Source organism: Chiloscyllium plagiosum, unplaced genomic scaffold (genome assembly GCF_037043375.1).
Source record: "Chiloscyllium plagiosum isolate Xiang-an unplaced genomic scaffold, Cpla_swu_hap1 HiC_scaffold_3, whole genome shotgun sequence".
Classification (NCBI taxonomy): Eukaryota; Metazoa; Chordata; class Chondrichthyes; order Orectolobiformes; family Hemiscylliidae; genus Chiloscyllium; species Chiloscyllium plagiosum.
Window position 1 is genome coordinate 149,480,081 of NW_028270141.1, and position 18,698 is coordinate 149,498,778.

The following is an 18,698-nucleotide window of genomic DNA, read 5'->3' on the forward strand; positions in this document are numbered from 1 at the left end:
GTCCTTTCCCCCCCTGGGACTGGGTGTCACAGTGGGTCACACACTGTCCTTTCCCCTGTGGGACTGGGCGTTACAGTGGGTCACACACTTTCCTTTCCCCCCTGGGACTGGATGTTTCAGTGGGTCACACACTGTTTATTCCTCTGTGGGACTGGGTGTTACACGAGGTCACACACTGTCCTTTCCCCCCTGGGACTGGGTGTTACAGTGGGTCACACACTGTCCATTCCCCTGTGTGACTGGGTGTTACAGTGGGTCACACACTGTCCTTTCCCCCCTCGCACTCTGTGTTACACTGGGTCACACACTGTCCTCTCCCCTGTCGGACTGGCTGTTACAGTGGGTCACACACTGTCCATTCCCCCCTGGGACTGGGTGTTACAGTGGGTCACACACTGTCCATTCCCCCCTGGGACTGGGTGTTACAGTGGGTCACACACTGTCCTTTCCCCCCTCGCACTCTGTGTTACACTGGGTCACACACTGTCCTCTCCCCTGTGGGACTGGCTGTTACAGTGGGTCACACACTGTCCATTCCCCCCTGGGACTGGATGTTACAGTGGGTCACACACTGTCCTTTCCCCCCTGGGACTGGGTGTTACAGTGGGTCATACACTGTGCTTTCCCCATGTGGGACTGGGTGTTACAGTGGGTCACACACTGTCTATTCCACTGTGGGACTGGGTGTTACAGTGGGTCACACACTGTCCTTTCCCCTCTGGGACTGGGTGTTACAGTGGGTCACACACTGTCCTGTCCTCCCTCGCACTCGGTGTTACAGTGGGTCACACACTGTCCTTTCCCCTCTGTGGGACTGGGTGTTACAGTGGGTCACACACTGTCCTTTCCCCTCTGTGGGACTGGGTGTTACAGTGAGTCACACACTGTCCTTTCCCCGCTGTGGGACTGGGTGTTACACTGGGTCACACACTGTCCTTTCCCCTCTGTGGGACTAGGTATGCAGTGGGTCACACACTGTCCTGACACCCCTGGGACTGGGTGTTACAGTGGGTCACACAATCTCCTTTCCCCCCTGGGTCTGGGTGTCACAGTGGGTCACACACTGTCCTTTCCCCTGTGGGACTGGGCGTTACAGTGTGTCACACACTTTCCTTTCCCCCCTGGGACTGGATGTTTCAGTGGGTCACACACTGTTTATTCCTCTGTGGGACTGGGTGTTACACTGGGTCACACACTGTCCTTTCCCCCCTGGGACTGGGTGTTACAGTGGGTCACACACTGTCCATTCCCCTGTGTGACTCGGTGTTACAGTGGGTCACACACTGTCCTTTTCCCCCTGGGACTGGGTGTTACAGTGGGTCACATTCTGTCCTTTCCCCCCTGTGGGACTGGGTTTTACAGTGGGTCACACACTGTCCTTTCCCCTCTGGGACTGGATGTTACAGTGGGTCACACATTGTCCTTTCCCCCTGGGACTGGGTGTTACAGTGGGTCACACACTGTCCTTTCCCCCCTTTGGGACCGGTGTTACAGTGGGTCACACACTGTCCTTTCCCCCCTGGGACTGGCTGTTACAGTGGGTCACACACTGTCCATTCCCCCCTGTGGGACTGGGTGTTACAGTGGGTCACACACTGTCCTTTCCCCCCTGGGACTGGCTGTTACAGTGGGTCACACACTGTCCATTCCCCTGTGGGACTGGGTGTTACAGTGGGTCACACACTGTCCTTTTCCCACTGTGGGACTGGGTGTTACAGTGGGTCACACACTGTCCTTTTCCCCCTGTGGGACTGGGTGTTACAGTGGGTCACACACTGCCCTTTCCCCCCTGTGGGACTGGGTGTTACAGTGGGTCACACACTGCCCATTCCCCTGTGGGACTGGGTGTTACAGTGGGTCACACACTGTCCTTTTCCCCTGTGTGACTCGGTGTTACAGCGGGTCACACACTGTCCATTCCCCTGTGTGACTCGGTGTTACAGTGGGTCACACACTGTCCTTTACCCCCTGTGGGACTGGGTGTTACAGTGGGTCACACACTGTCCATTCCCCTGTGGGACTGGGTGTTACAGTGGGTCACACACTGACCTTTCCCCCCTGTCGGACTGGGTGGTACAGTGGGTCACACACTGTCCTTTCCCCCTGGGACTGGGTGTTACAGTGGGTCACACACTGTCCTTTCCCCCCTGTCGGACTGGGTGTTACAGTGGGTCACACACTGTCCTTTCCCCTCTGGGACTGGGTGTTACAGTGGGTCACACACTGTCCTTCCCCCCAGTCGGACTGGGTGTTACAGTGGGTCACACACTGTCCTTTCCCCCCTAGGACTGGGTGTTACAGTGGGTCACACACTGTCCTTTCCCCCCTAGGACTGGGTGTTACAGTGGGTCACACACTGTCCTTTCCCCCCCTGTGGGACTGGGTGTTACAGTGGGTCACACACTGTCCTTTCCCCCTGTGGGACTTGGTGTTACAGTGGGTCACACACTGTCCTTTCCCCCTGGGACTGGGTGTTACAGTGGGTCACACACTGTCCTTTCCCCCTGGGACTGGGTGTTACAGTGGGTCACACAATGTCCTTTTCCCCCTGGGACTGGGTGTTACAGTGGATCACACATTGTCCTTTCCCCTCTGGTACTGGGTGTTACAGTGGGTCACACACTGTCCTTTCCCCCTGTAGGACTGGGTGTTACAGTGGGTCACACACTGTCCTTTCCCCCCGTGGGACTGGGTGTTACAGTGGGTCACACACTGTCCTTTCGCCCCTGGGACTGGGTGTTACAGTGGGTCACACACTGTCCTTTTCCCCCTGTGGGACTGGGTGTTACAGTGGGTCACACACTGTCCATTCCCCTCTGTGGGACTGGGTGTTACAGTGGGTCACACACTGTCCTTTCCTCCTGGGACTGGGTGTTACAATGGGTCACACACTGTCCATTCCGCTGTGGGACTGGGTGTTACAGTGGGTCACACACTGTCCTTACTCCCCTGGGACTGGGTGTTACAGTGGGTCACGCAATGTCCTTTCCCCCCTGGGACTGGGTGTTACAGTGGGTCACACACTGTCCTTTCCCCCCTGTGGGACTGGGTGTTACAGTGGGTCACACACTGTCCTTTCCCCCTGGGACTGGGTGTTACAGTGGGTCACACACTGTCCATTCCGCTGTGGGACTGGGTGTTACAGTGGGACACACACTGTCCTTTCCTCCTGGGACTGGGTATTACAGTGGGTCACACACTGTCCTTTCGCCCCTGTGGGACTGGGTGTTACAGTGGGTCACACACTGTCTTTTCCCCCTGGGACTGGGTGTTCCAGTGGATCACACAATGTCCTTTCCCCCCTGTGGGACTGGGTATTGCAGTGGGTCACACACTGTCCTTACTCCCCTGGGACTGGGTGTTACAGTGGGTCACACAATGTCCTTTCCCCCCTGGGACTGGGTGTTACAGTGGGTCACACACTGTCCTTTCCCACCTGCGCCTGGGTGTTACAGTGGGTCACACACTGTCCTTTCCCCCGTGTGGGACTGGGTGTTACAGTTGGGTCACACACTGTCCTTTCTCCTGTGAGACTGGGTGTCACAGTGGGGCACACACTGTCCTTTCCCCCCTGTGGGACTGGGTGTTACAGTGGGTCACACACTGTCCATTCCCCTGTGGGACTGGGTGTTACAGTGGGTCACACACTGTCCTTTCCCCCCTGAGGGACTGGGTGTTACAGTGGGTCACACACTGTCCATTCCCCTGTGGGACTGGGTGTTACAGTGGGTCACACAGTCCTTTCCCCCTGGGACTGGGTGTTACAGTCGGTCGCACACTGTCATTTCCCCCCTGGGAGTGAGTGTTACAGTGGGTCACACACTGTCCTTTCCCCCTGGGACTGGGTGTTCCAGTGGATCACACAATGTCCTTTCCCCCCTGTGGGACTGGGTATTGCAGTGGGTCACACACTGTCCTTACTCCCCTGGGACTGGGTGTTACAGTGGGTCACACACTGTCCTTTCCCCCTGAGGGTCTGGGTGTTACAGAGGGTCACACACTGTCCTTTCCCTCTGTGGGACTGGGTGTTACAGTGGGTCACACACTGTCCTTTCCCCCCTGTGGGACTGGGTGTTACAGTGGGTCACACACTGTCCTTTCCCCCCTATGGGACTGGGTGTTACAGTGGGTCACACACTGTCCATTCCAATGTGGGACTGGGTGTTACAGTGGGTCACACAATGTCCTTTACCCCAGGGACTGGGTGTTATAGTGGGTCACACACTGTCCTTTCCCCCCTGGGACTGGATGTTACAGTGGGTCACACACTGTCCATTCCTCTGTGGGACTGGATGTTACAGTGGGTCACACACTGTCCTTTCCCCTTTGGGACGGGGTGTTACAGTGGGTCACACACTGTCCTTTCCCCCCTGTGGGACTGGGTGTTACAGTGGGTCACACACTGTCCTTTCCCCCCTGTGGGACTGGGTGTTACAGTGGGTCACGCACTGTCCATCCCCTGTGGGACTCGGTGTTACAGAGGGTCACACACTGTCCTTTTCCCCGTGGTTCTGGGTGTTACAGAGGGTCACACACTTTCCTTTCCCCCCCTGTGGGACTGTGTGTTACAGTGGGACACACACTGTCCTGTCCCCACTGTGGGACTGGGTGTTACAGTGGGTCACACACTTTCCTTTCCACCCTGTGGGACTGGGTGTTACAGTGGGTCACACACTGTCCTGTCCCCCCTGTGGGACTGGGTGTTACAGTGGGTCACACACTGTCCATTCCCCCACTGTGGGACTGGGTGTTACAGTGGGTCACACACTGTCCTTTCCCCTCTGGGACTGGGTGTTACAGTGGGTCACACACTGCCCTTTCCCCTCTGGTACAGGGTGTTACAGTGGTCACACACTGCCCTTTCCCTCTGGGACTGGGTGTTACAGTGAGTCACAAACTGTCCTTTCCCCCCTGTGGGAGTGGGTGTTACAGTGGGTGACACACTGTCTTTTCCCCCCTGTGGGACTGGGTGTTACAGTGGATCACACACTGTCCTTTCCCCCCTGGGACTGGGTGTTACAGTGGGTCACACACTGTCCTTTCCTCCCTGTGGGAGTGGGTGTTACAGTGGGTGACACACTGTCTTTTCCCCCCTGGAACTGGGTGTTACAGTGGGTCACACACTGTCGTTTCCCCCCTGGGACTGGGTGTTACATTGGGTCACACACTGTCCTTTCCCCTGTGAGAGTGGGTGTTACAGTGGGTCACACACTGTCCTTTCCCCGCTGGGGGACAGGGTGTTACAGTGGGTCACACACTGTCCTTTCCCCCCTGGGACTGGGTGTTACAGTGGGTCACACACTGTCCTTTCCCCCCTGTGGGACTGGGTGTTACAGTGGGTCACACACTGTCCTTTCCCCCCTGTGGGACTGGGTGTTACAGTGGGTCACACACTGTCCTTTCTCCTGTGGGACTCGGTGTTACAGTGGGTCACACACTGTCCTTTCCCCCCTGGGACTGGGTGTTACAGTGGGTCACACACTGTCCTTTCCCCCCTGTGGGACTGGGTGTTACAGTGGGTCACACACTGTCCTTTCCCCCTGTGGGACTGGGGGTTACAGTGGGTCATACACTGTCCTTTCCCCCCTGTGGGGCTTGGTGTTACAGTGGGTCACACACTGTCCTTTCCCCCCTGGGACTGGGTGTTACAGTGGATCCCACTCTGTCCTTTCCCCCGGGCACGAGTGTTACTCTGGGTCACACACTGTACTTTCCCCACTGGGACTGGGTGTTACAGTGGGTCACACACTGTGCGTTCACCTCTGGGACTGGGTGTTACAGTGGGTCACACACTGTCCTTTCCCCCCTGCGACTGGGTGTTACAGATGGTCACACACTGTCCTTTCCCCCCTGTGGGACTGGGTGTTACAGTGGGTCACACACTGTCCTTTCCCCCTGGGACTGGGTGTTACAGTCGGTCGCACACTGTCCTTCCCCCCCGGGAGTGAGTGTTACAGTGGGTCACACACTGTCCTTTCCCCCCTGTGGGACTGGGTGTTACAGTGGGTCACACACTGTCCTTTCCCCCCTGTGGGACTGGGTGTTACAGTGGGTCACACACTGTCCTTTCCCCCTGGGACTGGGTGTTACAGTCGGTCGCACACTGTCCTTCCCCCCCGGGAGTGAGTGTTACAGTGGGTCACACACTGTCCTTTCCCCCCTGTGGGACTGGGTGTTACAGTGGGTCACACACTGTCCTTTCCCCTGGGACTGGGTGTTCCAGTGGGTCACACAATGTCCTTTCCCCTCTGTGGGACTGGGTATTGCAGTGGGTCACACACTGTCCTTACACCCCTGGGACTGGGTGTTACAGTGGGTCACACAATGTCCTTTCCCCCCTGGGACTGGGTGTTACAGTGGGTCACACACTGTCCTTTCCCCCCTGTGGGACTGGGTGTTACAGTGGGTCACACACTGTCATTTCCCCCCAGTGGGACTGGGTGTTACAGTGGGTCACACACTGTCCTTTCCCCCTGGGACTGGGTGTTACAGTGGGTCACACACTGTCCTTTCCCACTGGGACTGGGTGTTCCAGTGGGTCACACAATGTCCTTTCCCCCCTGTGGGACTGGGTGTTACAGTGGGTCACACACTGTCCTTTCCCCCCTGGGACTGGGTGTTACAGTGGGTCACACACTGTCCTTTCCCCCCTGTGGGAGTGGGTGTTACAGTGGGTCACACACTGTCCTCTCCCCTGTGGGACTGGGTGTTACAGTGGGTCTCATACTGTCCTTTCCCCCCTGTGGGACTGGGTGTTACAGTTGTTCACACACTGTCCTTTCCCCTGTGGGACTGGGTGTTACAGTGGGTCACACACTGTCCTTTCCCCTCTCGCACTCGGTGTTACAGTGGGTCACACACTGTCCTTCCCCCCCTGTGGGACTGGGTGTTACAGTGGGTCACTCACTGGCCATTTCCCTGTGGGACTCGGTGTTACAGTGGGTCACACACTGTCCTTTCCCCCCTGTGGGACTGGGTGTTACAGTGGGTCACATACTGTCCTTTCCCCCCTGTGGGACTGGGTGTTACAGTGGGTCACACACTGTCCATTCCCCTGTGGGACTGGGTGTTACTGTGGGTCACACACTGTCCTTTCCCCCCTCGCACTCGGTGTTACAGTGGGTCACACACTGTCCTGTCCCCCGTGTGAGACTGGGTGTTACAGTGGGTCACACACTGTCCTTTCCCCCCTGGGACTGGGTGTTACAGTGGGTCACACACTGTCCTTTCCCCCCTGTGAGACTGGGTGTTACAGTGGGTCACACACTGTCCTTTCCCCTGTGGGAGTGGGTGTTACAGTGGGTCACACACTGTCCTTCCCCCCCTGTGGGACTGGGTGTTACAGTGGGTCACACACTGTCCTTATTCCCCTGTGGGACTGGATGTTACAGTGGATCACACACTGTCCTTTCCCCCCTGTGGGACTGGGTGTTACAGTGGGGCACACACTGTCCTTTCCCCCCTGTGGGACTGGGTGTTACAGTGGGTCACACACTGTCCTTTCCCCCCTGTGAGACTGGGTGTTACAGTGGGTCACACACTGTCCTTTCCCCTGTGGGACTGGGTGTTACAGTGGGTCACACACTGTCCTTTCCCCCCTGTTGGACTGGGTGTTACAGTGGGTCACACACTGTCCTTTCCCCTTTGGGACCGGGAGTTACAGTGGGTCACACACTGTCCTTTCCCCCCTGTGGGACTGGGTGTTAAAGTGGGTCACACACTGTCCTTTCCCCCCTGTGGGACTGGGTGTTACAGTGGGTCACACACTGTCCTTTCCCCCCTGTGGGACTGGGTGTTAAAGTGGGTCACACACTGTCCTTTCCCCCCTGGGACTGGGTGTTACAGTGGGTCACACACTGTCCATTCCCCCCTGTGGGACTGGGTGTTACAGTGAAGCACACACTGACCTTTCCCCCCTGGGACTCGGTGTTACAGTGGGTCACACACTGTCCTTTCCCCCAGGGACTGGGTGTTACAGTGGGTCACACACTGTCCTGTCCCCCCTGTGAGACTGGGTGTTACAGTGGGTCACACACTGTCGTTTCCCCCCTGTGAGACTGGGTGTTACAGTGGGTCACACACTGTCCTTTCCCCTGTGGGAGTGGGTGTTACAGTGGGTCACACACTGTCCTTACCCCCCTGTGAGACTGGGTGTTACAGTGGGTCACACACTGTCCTTTCCCCTGTGGGACTGGGTGTTACAGTGGGTCACACACTGTCCTTTCCCCCCTGTGGGACAGGGTGTTACAGTGGGACACACACTGTCCTTTCCGTTGTGGAACTGGGTGTTACAGTGGGTCACACACTGTCGATTCCCCTGTGGGACTGGGTGTTACAGTGGGTCACACACTGTCCTTTCCCCTGTGGGACTGGGTGTTACAGTGGGACACACACTGTCCTTTCCCCCCTGTGGGACTGGGTGTTACAGTGGGTCACACACTGTCCTTTCCCCCCTGTGGGACTGGGTGTTACAGTGGGTCACACACTGTCCTTTCCCCCCTGTGGGACTGGGTGTTACAGTGGGTCACACACTGTCCATTCCCCTGTGGGACTGAGTGTTACAGTGGGTCACACACTGTCCTTTCCCCTGTGGGACTGGGTGTTACTGTGGGTCACATTCTGTCCTTTCTCCTGTGATTTATCGGTTCTCCCTCCCCCACCACCCTCTCCCCTTAGGTTTAATCCATTTCTCCAGATGTTGGGTATTCCCGGTGAATTGACCCTCCTTGCCCGCGGTGATGTGTGGACTGCTGCTGCTTGGGCTGCCCTAACTGGGTCTGTTGGTGATGGCTGGGACGAGGCAGTCGGTCTCTGACCGGCTGTGATGAGGTCCCTGATGGGTTACTGGGGACACCACTCAGTTTGGGCTGGCCTCACTGGCCGTGGGTCCGGTCTGCGGCAAGTGGATTCCTCCAGATCGATGAAGCAAACGAGAATTTTGAAGCTTTCCTCTGGATGCTGCCGCAGTTCCCCATCCGTCAGAAATGCCTCAGCCATGTCCCTGTACCCGCGAGGATCGCGATCCACAGTTCCCCCAAATTATTCCAAGGAAACTTTGCCCAGTTGAGGGATACTCTTGCCCTTTTGGGCTAAATCTTACCGTGAGCTGGGGCTGGTGCTGAGATAACCTGGATTTGCCGAATTTGCCTCGGCTCCTCGGTCGATCACAGGATTTCTCTTGGCTCTGTTGTGTGTCAGTATTTCAATTTTATTTTGTTCATTCGATCTTAAAAAACAATTTTCCCACGATGGGAGAGTCCAAAACTAGAGGTCGTAGGTTTAGGGTGAGAGGGGAATGATATAAAAGAGACCTAAGGGGCAACCTTTTCACACAGAGGGTGGTACGTGTATGGAATGAGCTGCCAGAGGATGTGGTGGAGGCTGGTACAATTGCAACATTTAAGAGGCATTTGGATGGGTATATGAATAGGAAGGGTTTGGAGGGTATGGGCCGGGTGCTGGCAGGTGGGACTAGATTAGGTTGGGATATCTGGCCGGTATGGACGGGTTGGACATGCTGTACAGCTGTAAGACTCTATCTGCTTCTGTGCCTCCAAGTATTGCCCCAGTCTCGGGCGTTTGTGTGTTTTGTTAATGGGATGACATTCACTGGTCGAGCTCAGATGCTGTAAACCCAGTTTTAATTCATATAGCAGCAGAAACCCTTTCCCCACGTCACCCCCCTCACTCCCAGCCACTGGCAAGTTCCCGTCAGGACAGGACTCAGTCCAAACACAAAGTCAAATCTCCTCGTGGTCTCTTGTAGCCTCCAGCCAGACCCGCGGCATCAGCCCCCAGCTCCTGGTTACAAATACATGGTGAGTAGCATCCACTGTGAACAAGAACAGAGAGACTTTAGTGAGGACAGGGTCATTGAGACTGTACTGAGGACAGCAACACTGAGTGTGCAATGAGGACAGCAACAATGAGACTGTAGTGAGGATAGCAGCACTGAGACTGTAGTGAGGACAGTAATATTGAGATTGTAGTGAGGACAGTGACACTGAGACTGAATGAGGACAGTGATATTGAGACTGTAGCGAGGACATGGACAATGAGACTGTAGTGAGGACAGCGATATTGAGACTGCAGTGAGGACAGTGACAATGAGACAGCAGTGAGGACAGCGATACTGAGACTATAGTGAGGACGGGGACAATGAGACTAATGAACCAGCGATATTGAGACTGTAATGAAGACAGTAATATTGAGACTGTAGTGAGGACAGCGACAATGAGACTGTAGTGAGGATAGCGACAATGAGACTGTTGTGAGGACAGTGACAATGAGATTGTAGCGAGGAGAGCATTATTGAGACTGTAGTGAGGACAGCAACAATGAAACTATAGTGAGGACAGTGACAATGAGATTGTAGCGATGAGAGCGATATTGAGACTGTAGTGAGGACTGCGAGAATGAGACTAGTGAGGACAGTGACAATGAGATTGTAGCGAGAGGAGCAATATTGAGACTGTAGTTACAACAGTGACAATGAGACTGCAGTGAGGTCAGTGACACTGAGACTGTAGTGAGGACAGTGATATTGAGACTGTAGTGAGGACAATGATATTGAGACTGGAACGAAGACAGTGGCAATGAGACTGCAGTGAGGACAGCGACAATGAGACTGTAGTGAGGACAGTGACAATGAGATTGTAGCGAGGAGAGCGATATTGAGACTGTAGTGAGGACAGCGACAATGAGACTGTAGTGAGGACAGTGACAATGAGATTGTAGCAAGGAGAGCGATATTGAGACTGTAGTGAGGACAGCGACAATGAGACTGTAGTGAGGACAGTGACAATGAGACTGTAGTGAGGTCAGTGACACTGAGACTGCAGTGAGGACAGTGATATTGAGACTGTAGTGAAGACAGTGATATTGAGACTGGAATGAAGACAGTGACAATGAGACTGTAGCGAGGACAGCGATATTGAGACTGTAGTGAGGACAGCGACAATGAGATTGTAGTGAGGAGAGTGATATTGAGACTGTAGTGAGGACAGTGACAATGAGACTGTAGCGAGGACAGTGATATTGAGACTGTAGTGAGGACAGTGACAATGAGACTGTGGTGAGGACAGTGACAATGAGACTGTGGTGAGGACAGTGATATTGAGACTGTAGTGAGGACAGTGACAATGAGACTGTGGTGAGGACAGTGATATTGAGACTGTAGTGAGGACAGTGACAATGAGACTGCAGTGAGGACAGTATCACTGAGACCACCCTCCAATTGGATCACCATTATCGCCTCCAATTAGATCCCCATTACCCCCCTCCAAGTGGATCCCCATTACCTCCCTCCAAGTGGATCACCATTACCTCCCTCCAATTGGATCCCCATTACCCCCCTCCAATTGGATCCCCATTACCCCCTCCAAGTGGAACCCCATTACCCTCCTCCAATTGGATCCCCATTACCCCCCTCCAATTGGATCCCCATTACCCCCCTCCAATTCAATCCCAATTACCCCCTCCAATTGGATCCCCTTACCCCCTCCAATTGGATCCCCATTACCCCCCTCCAATTGGATCCCCATTACCCCCCTCCAATTGGATCCCCATTACCCCCTACAATTCAATCCCCATTACCCCCTCCAATTGGATCCCCATTACCCCCTCCAAGTGGATCCCTATTACCCCCCTCCAATTCAATCCCCATTACCCCCCTCCAATTGGATCCCCATTACCCCCCTCCAATTGGATCCCCATTACCCCCCTCCAAGTGGATCCCCATTACCCCCCTCCAAGTGGATCCCCATTACCCCCCTCCAATTGGAATCCCCATTACCCCCTCCAAGTGGGTCCCCATTACCCCCCTCCAATTGGATCCCCATTACCCCCCTCCAATTGGATCCCCATTACCCCCCTCCAAGTGGATCCCCATTACCCTCCTCCAATTGGATCCCCATTACCCCCCTCCAAGTGGATCCCCATTACCCACCTCCAATTGGATCCCCATTACCCCGCCCCCCACCCAGTTTCCAAGGGATTGCAGCAAGTGGGAATCTACCTCCATCATATCATTCCCAACACACAAACATCTGGAATCATGGGCCCCCACTTTCCACCATTCTGACCCTCCCTTCACCCTGGGAATTCGGTCAGTGGGTTCTCTCCAGCTCCTGACCTGGATTCCGATATCCGGGGAATGTGTGGGAAAACCCCCTCCCGGGGAAGTGGGAGGATCCCAATGCCTCGAGTAAGGCTCCTCCCAGGAGCTATCTCTTACCTCTGCTTCAGTCAGACAGAGCCCGGAGTCTCCCTTATTTAACCTGGAGTACATCTCTGTGAAAAGAAACATTGTGCATTACTCCCACTGCCCTCCATCCACCGCTCCCAGCTTCTCATCAGGCCCAAGGCTGTGTTTGTGTGGGGCGACAGACCACTGCCGAGTCCGAGTCAGAGCCAGCTCCTGGGGACTGGCAGCTGAGAAGGCAGATTAGCCAAGGAGCTGGATGGAGGCTCAAGGGGGAATATGATTCGGAGATGCCCACACACACCTTATACACACACAGACACCCACACACACCCTTATAGACACACAGACACCCACACACACCCTTATAGACACATAGACACCCACACACACCCTTATACACACACAGACACCCCCACACACCCTTATAGACACACAGACACCCACACACACCCTTATAGACACATAGACACCCACACACACCCTTATACACACACAGACACCCCCACACACCCTTATAGACACATAGACAGCCACACACACCCTTACAGACACACAGACACCCACACACACCGTTATAGACACATAGACACCCACACGCACCCTTATAGATACACAGACACCCACACACACCTTATAGACACACAGACACCCACACACACCTTATAGACACACAGACACCCACACACACACCCTTATAGACACACAGACACCCACACACACCCTTATAGACACATAGACACCCACACACACCCTTATAGATACACAGACACCCACACACACCCTTATAGACACACAGACACCCACACACACCTTATAGACTCACAGACTCCCACACACACCTTATAGACAAACAGACTCCCACACACACCCTTATAGACACACAGACACCCACACACACCTTATGGACACACAGACACCCACACACATCCTTATAGATACACAGACACCCACACACACACCTTATAGACACACAGACACCCACACACACCTTATAGACACACAGACACCCACACACACCCTTATAGACACACAGACACCCACACACACCCTTATAGACACACAGACACCCACACACACCTTATAGACACACAGACACCCACATACACCCTTACAGACACACAGACACCCACACACACCCTTATAGACACACAGACACCCACACACACCTTATAGACACACAGACACCCACACACACCCTTATAGACACACAGACACCCACACACACCTTATAGACACACAGACACCCACATACACCCTTACAGACACACAGACACCCACACACACCCTTATACACTCACAGACACCCACACACACCTTATAGACACACAGACACCCACATACACCCTTATAGACACACAGACACCCACACACACCCTTATAGATACACAGTCACCCACACACACCCTTACAGACACACAGACACCCACACACACCCTTATAGACACATAGACACCCACACACACCCTTATAGACACACAGACACCCACACACACCCTTATAGACACACAGACACCCACACACACCTTATAGACACACAGACACCCACACACACCCTTATAGACACACAGACTCCCACACACACCCTTATGGACACACAGACACCCACACACACCTTATAGACACACAGACACCCACAAACACCTTATAGACACACAGACACCCACACACACCCTTATAGACACACAGACACCCACATACACCCTTATAGACACACAGACACCCACACACACACCCTTATAGACACACAGACTCCCACACACACCCTTACAGACACACAGACACCCACACACACCCTTACAGACACACAGACTCCCACACACACCCTTATAGACACACAGACACCCACACACACCCTTATAGACACATAGACACCCACACACACCCTTATAGATACACAGACACCCACACACACCCTTATAGACACACAGACACCCACACACACCTTATAGACACACAGACTCCCACACACACCTTATAGACACACAGACTCCCACACACACCCTTATAGACACACAGACACCCACACACACCTTATAGACACACAGACACCCACATACACCTTATAGACACACAGACACCCACACACATCCTTATAGACATACAGACACACACACACTCTTATAGACACACAGACACCCACACACACCTTATAGACACACAGACACCCACACACACACCTTATAGACACACAGACACCCACACACACCTTATAGATACACAGACACCCACACGCACACCTTATAGACACACAGACACCCACACACACCTTATAGATACACAGACACCCACACACACACCTTATAGACACACAGACACCCACACACACCTTATAGACACACAGACACCCACACACACCCTTATAGACACACAGACACCCACACACACCTTATAGACACACAGACACCCACATACACCCTTACAGACACACAGACACCCACACACACCCTTATAGACACACAGACACCCACACACACCTTATAGACACACAGACTCCCACACACACCCTTATAGACACACAGACACCCACACACACCTTATAGACACACAGACACCCACATACACCCTTACAGACACACAGACACCCACACACACCCTTATAGACACACAGACACCCACACACACCCTTACAGACACACAGACACCCACACACACCCTTATAGACACACAGACACCCACACACACCTTATAGACACACAGACACCCACATACACCCTTACAGATACACAGACACCCACACACACCCTTATAGACACACAGACACCCACACACACCCTTACAGACACACAGACACCCACACACACCCTTATAGACACACAGACACCCACACACACCCTTATAGACACACAGACACCCACACACACCCTTACAGACACACAGACACCCACACACACCCTTATAGACACACAGACTCCCACACACACCCTTTTAGACACATAGACATCCACACACACCCTTATAGACACACAGACAACCACACACACCCTTATAGACACACAGACACCCACACACACCCTTACAGACACACAGACACCCACACACACCCTTACAGACACACAGACACCCACATACACCCTTACAGACACACAGACTCCCACACACACCCTTATAGACACACAGACACCCACACACACCCTTATAGACACACAGACACACACACACCCTTATAGACACACAGACACCCACACACACCCTTACAGACACACAGACACCCACACACACCCTTATAGACACACAGACACCCACACACACCCTTACAGACACACAGACACCCACACACACCCTTATAGACACACAGACACCCACACACACCTTTTTGACACACAGACACCCACACAGACCCTTATAGAAACACAGACACCCACACACACCCTTATAGACAGATTCCCACACACACCCTTATAGACACACAGACACCCACACACACCTTATAGACACACAGACACCCACACACACCCTTATAGACACACAGACACCCACACACTCCCTTACAGATACACAGACACCCACACACACCCTTATAGACACACAGACACCCACACACACCCTTACAGATACACAGACTCCCACATACACCTTGTAGACACACAGACACCCACACACACTCTTATAGACACACAGACACCCACACACACCCTTATAGACACACAGACACCCACACACACCCTTACAGACACACAGACACCCACACACACCCTTATAGACACACAGACACCCACACACACTTTTTTGACACACAGACACCCACACAGACCCTTATAGACACACAGACACCCACACACACCCTTATAGACAGATTCCCACACACACCTTGTAGACACACAGACACCCACACACACCTTATAGACACACAGACTCCCACACACACCCTTATAGACACACAGACCCCCACACACACCCTTATAGACACACAGACACCCACACACACCCTTACAGACACACAGACACCCACACACACCTTATAGACACACAGACACCCAGACTCACCCTTATAGACACACAGACTCCCACACACACCCTTATAGACACACAGACCCCCACACACACCCTTATCGACACACAGACACCCACACACACCCTTACAGACACATAGACACCCACACACACCCTTATAGACACACAGACACCCACACACACCCTTACAGACACACAGACTCCCACACACACCCTTATAGACACACAGACTCCCACACACACCCTTACAGACACATAGACACCCACACACACCCTTATAGACACACAGACACCCACACACACCCTTACAGACACACAGACACCCACACACACCCTTATAGACACACAGACACCCACACACACCCTTATAGACACACCGACACCCACACACACCCTTATAGACACACAGACTCCCACACACACCTTTATAGACACACAGACACCCACACACACCCTTATAGACACACAGACTCCCACACATACCCTTATAGACACACAGACAACCACACACACCCTTATAGACACACAGACTCCCATACACACCCTTATAGACACACAGACTCCCACACACACCCTTATAGACACATAGACACCCACACACACCCTTATAGACACACAGACACCCACACACACCCTTACAGACACACAGACTCCCACACACACCCTTATAGACACACAGACTCCCACACACACCCTTATAGACACACAGACTCCCACACACACCCTTATAGACACATAGACACCCACACACTCCCTTATAGACACACAGACACCCACACACACCCTTATAGACACACAGACACCCACACACACCCTTACAGACACACAGACACCCACACACACCCTTACAGACACACAGACACCCACATACACCCTTACAGACACACAGACTCCCACACACACCCTTATAGACACACAGACACCCACACACACCCTTATAGACACACAGACACACACACACCCTTATAGACACACAGACACCCACACACACCCTTACAGACACACAGACACCCACACACACCCTTATAGACACACAGACACCCACACACACCCTTACAGACACACAGACACCCACACACACCCTTATAGACACACAGACACCCACACACACCTTTTTGACACACAGACACCCACACAGACCCTTATAGAAACACAGACACCCACACACACCCTTATAGACAGATTCCCACACACACCTTGTAGACACACAGACACCCACACACACCTTATAGACACACAGACACCCACACACACCCTTATAGACACACAGACACCCACACACTCCCTTACAGATACACAGACACCCACACACACCCTTATAGACACACAGACACCCACACACACCCTTACAGATACACAGACTCCCACATACACCTTGTAGACACACAGACACCCACACACACTCTTATAGACACACAGACACCCACACACACCCTTATAGACACACAGACACCCACACACACCCTTACAGACACACAGACACCCACACACACCCTTATAGACACACAGACACCCACACACACGTTTTTGACACACAGACACCCACACAGACCCTTATAGACACACAGACACCCACACACACCCTTATAGACAGATTCCCACACACACCTTGTAGACACACAGACACCCACACACACCTTATAGACACACAGACTCCCACACACACCCTTATAGACACACAGACCCCCACACACACCCTTATAGACACACAGACACCCACACACACCCTTACAGACACACAGACACCCACACACACCTTATAGACACACAGACACCCAGACTCACCCTTATAGACACACAGACTCCCACACACACCCTTATAGACACACAGACCCCCACACACACCCTTATCGACACACAGACACCCACGCACACCCTTACAGACACATAGACACCCACACACACCCTTATAGACACACAGACACCCACACACACCCTTACAGACACACAGACTCCCACACACACCCTTATAGACACACAGACTCCCACACACACCCTTACAGACACATAGACACCCACACACACCCTTATAGACACACAGACACCCACACACACCCTTACAGACACACAGACACCCACACACAATCTTATAGACACACAGACACCCACACACACCCTTATAGACACACCGACACCCACACACACCCTTATAGACACACAGACTCCCACACACACCTTTATAGACACACAGACACCCACACACACCCTTATAGACACACAGACTCCCACACATACCCTTATAGACACACAGACAACCACACACACCCTTATAGACACACAGACTCCCATACACACCCTTATAGACACACAGACTCCCACACACACCCTTATAGACACATAGACACCCACACACACCCTTATAGACACACAGACACCCACACACACCCTTACAGACACACAGACTCCCACACACACCCTTATAGACACACAGACTCCCACACACACCCTTATAGACACATAGACACCCACACACTCCCTTATAGACACACAGACACCCACACACACCCTTATAGACACACAGACACCCACACACACCCTTACA

General features: G+C 53.3%; 1 long non-coding RNA gene across 1 annotated transcript; it reads right to left on the reverse strand.

The window, feature by feature from the left end:
* Nucleotides 1–9,622: 9,622 nt before the first annotated feature.
* LOC148151782 (uncharacterized) lies at nucleotides 9,623–12,340 on the reverse strand. Its single transcript, XR_015754834.1, has 2 exons — nucleotides 12,236–12,340; nucleotides 9,623–9,832 (listed from the first exon to the last, which is right to left on the reverse strand). It is a non-coding gene; the product is annotated as an uncharacterized LOC148151782 (long non-coding RNA).
* Between the last annotated feature and the right edge of the window lie 6,358 nt (nucleotides 12,341–18,698).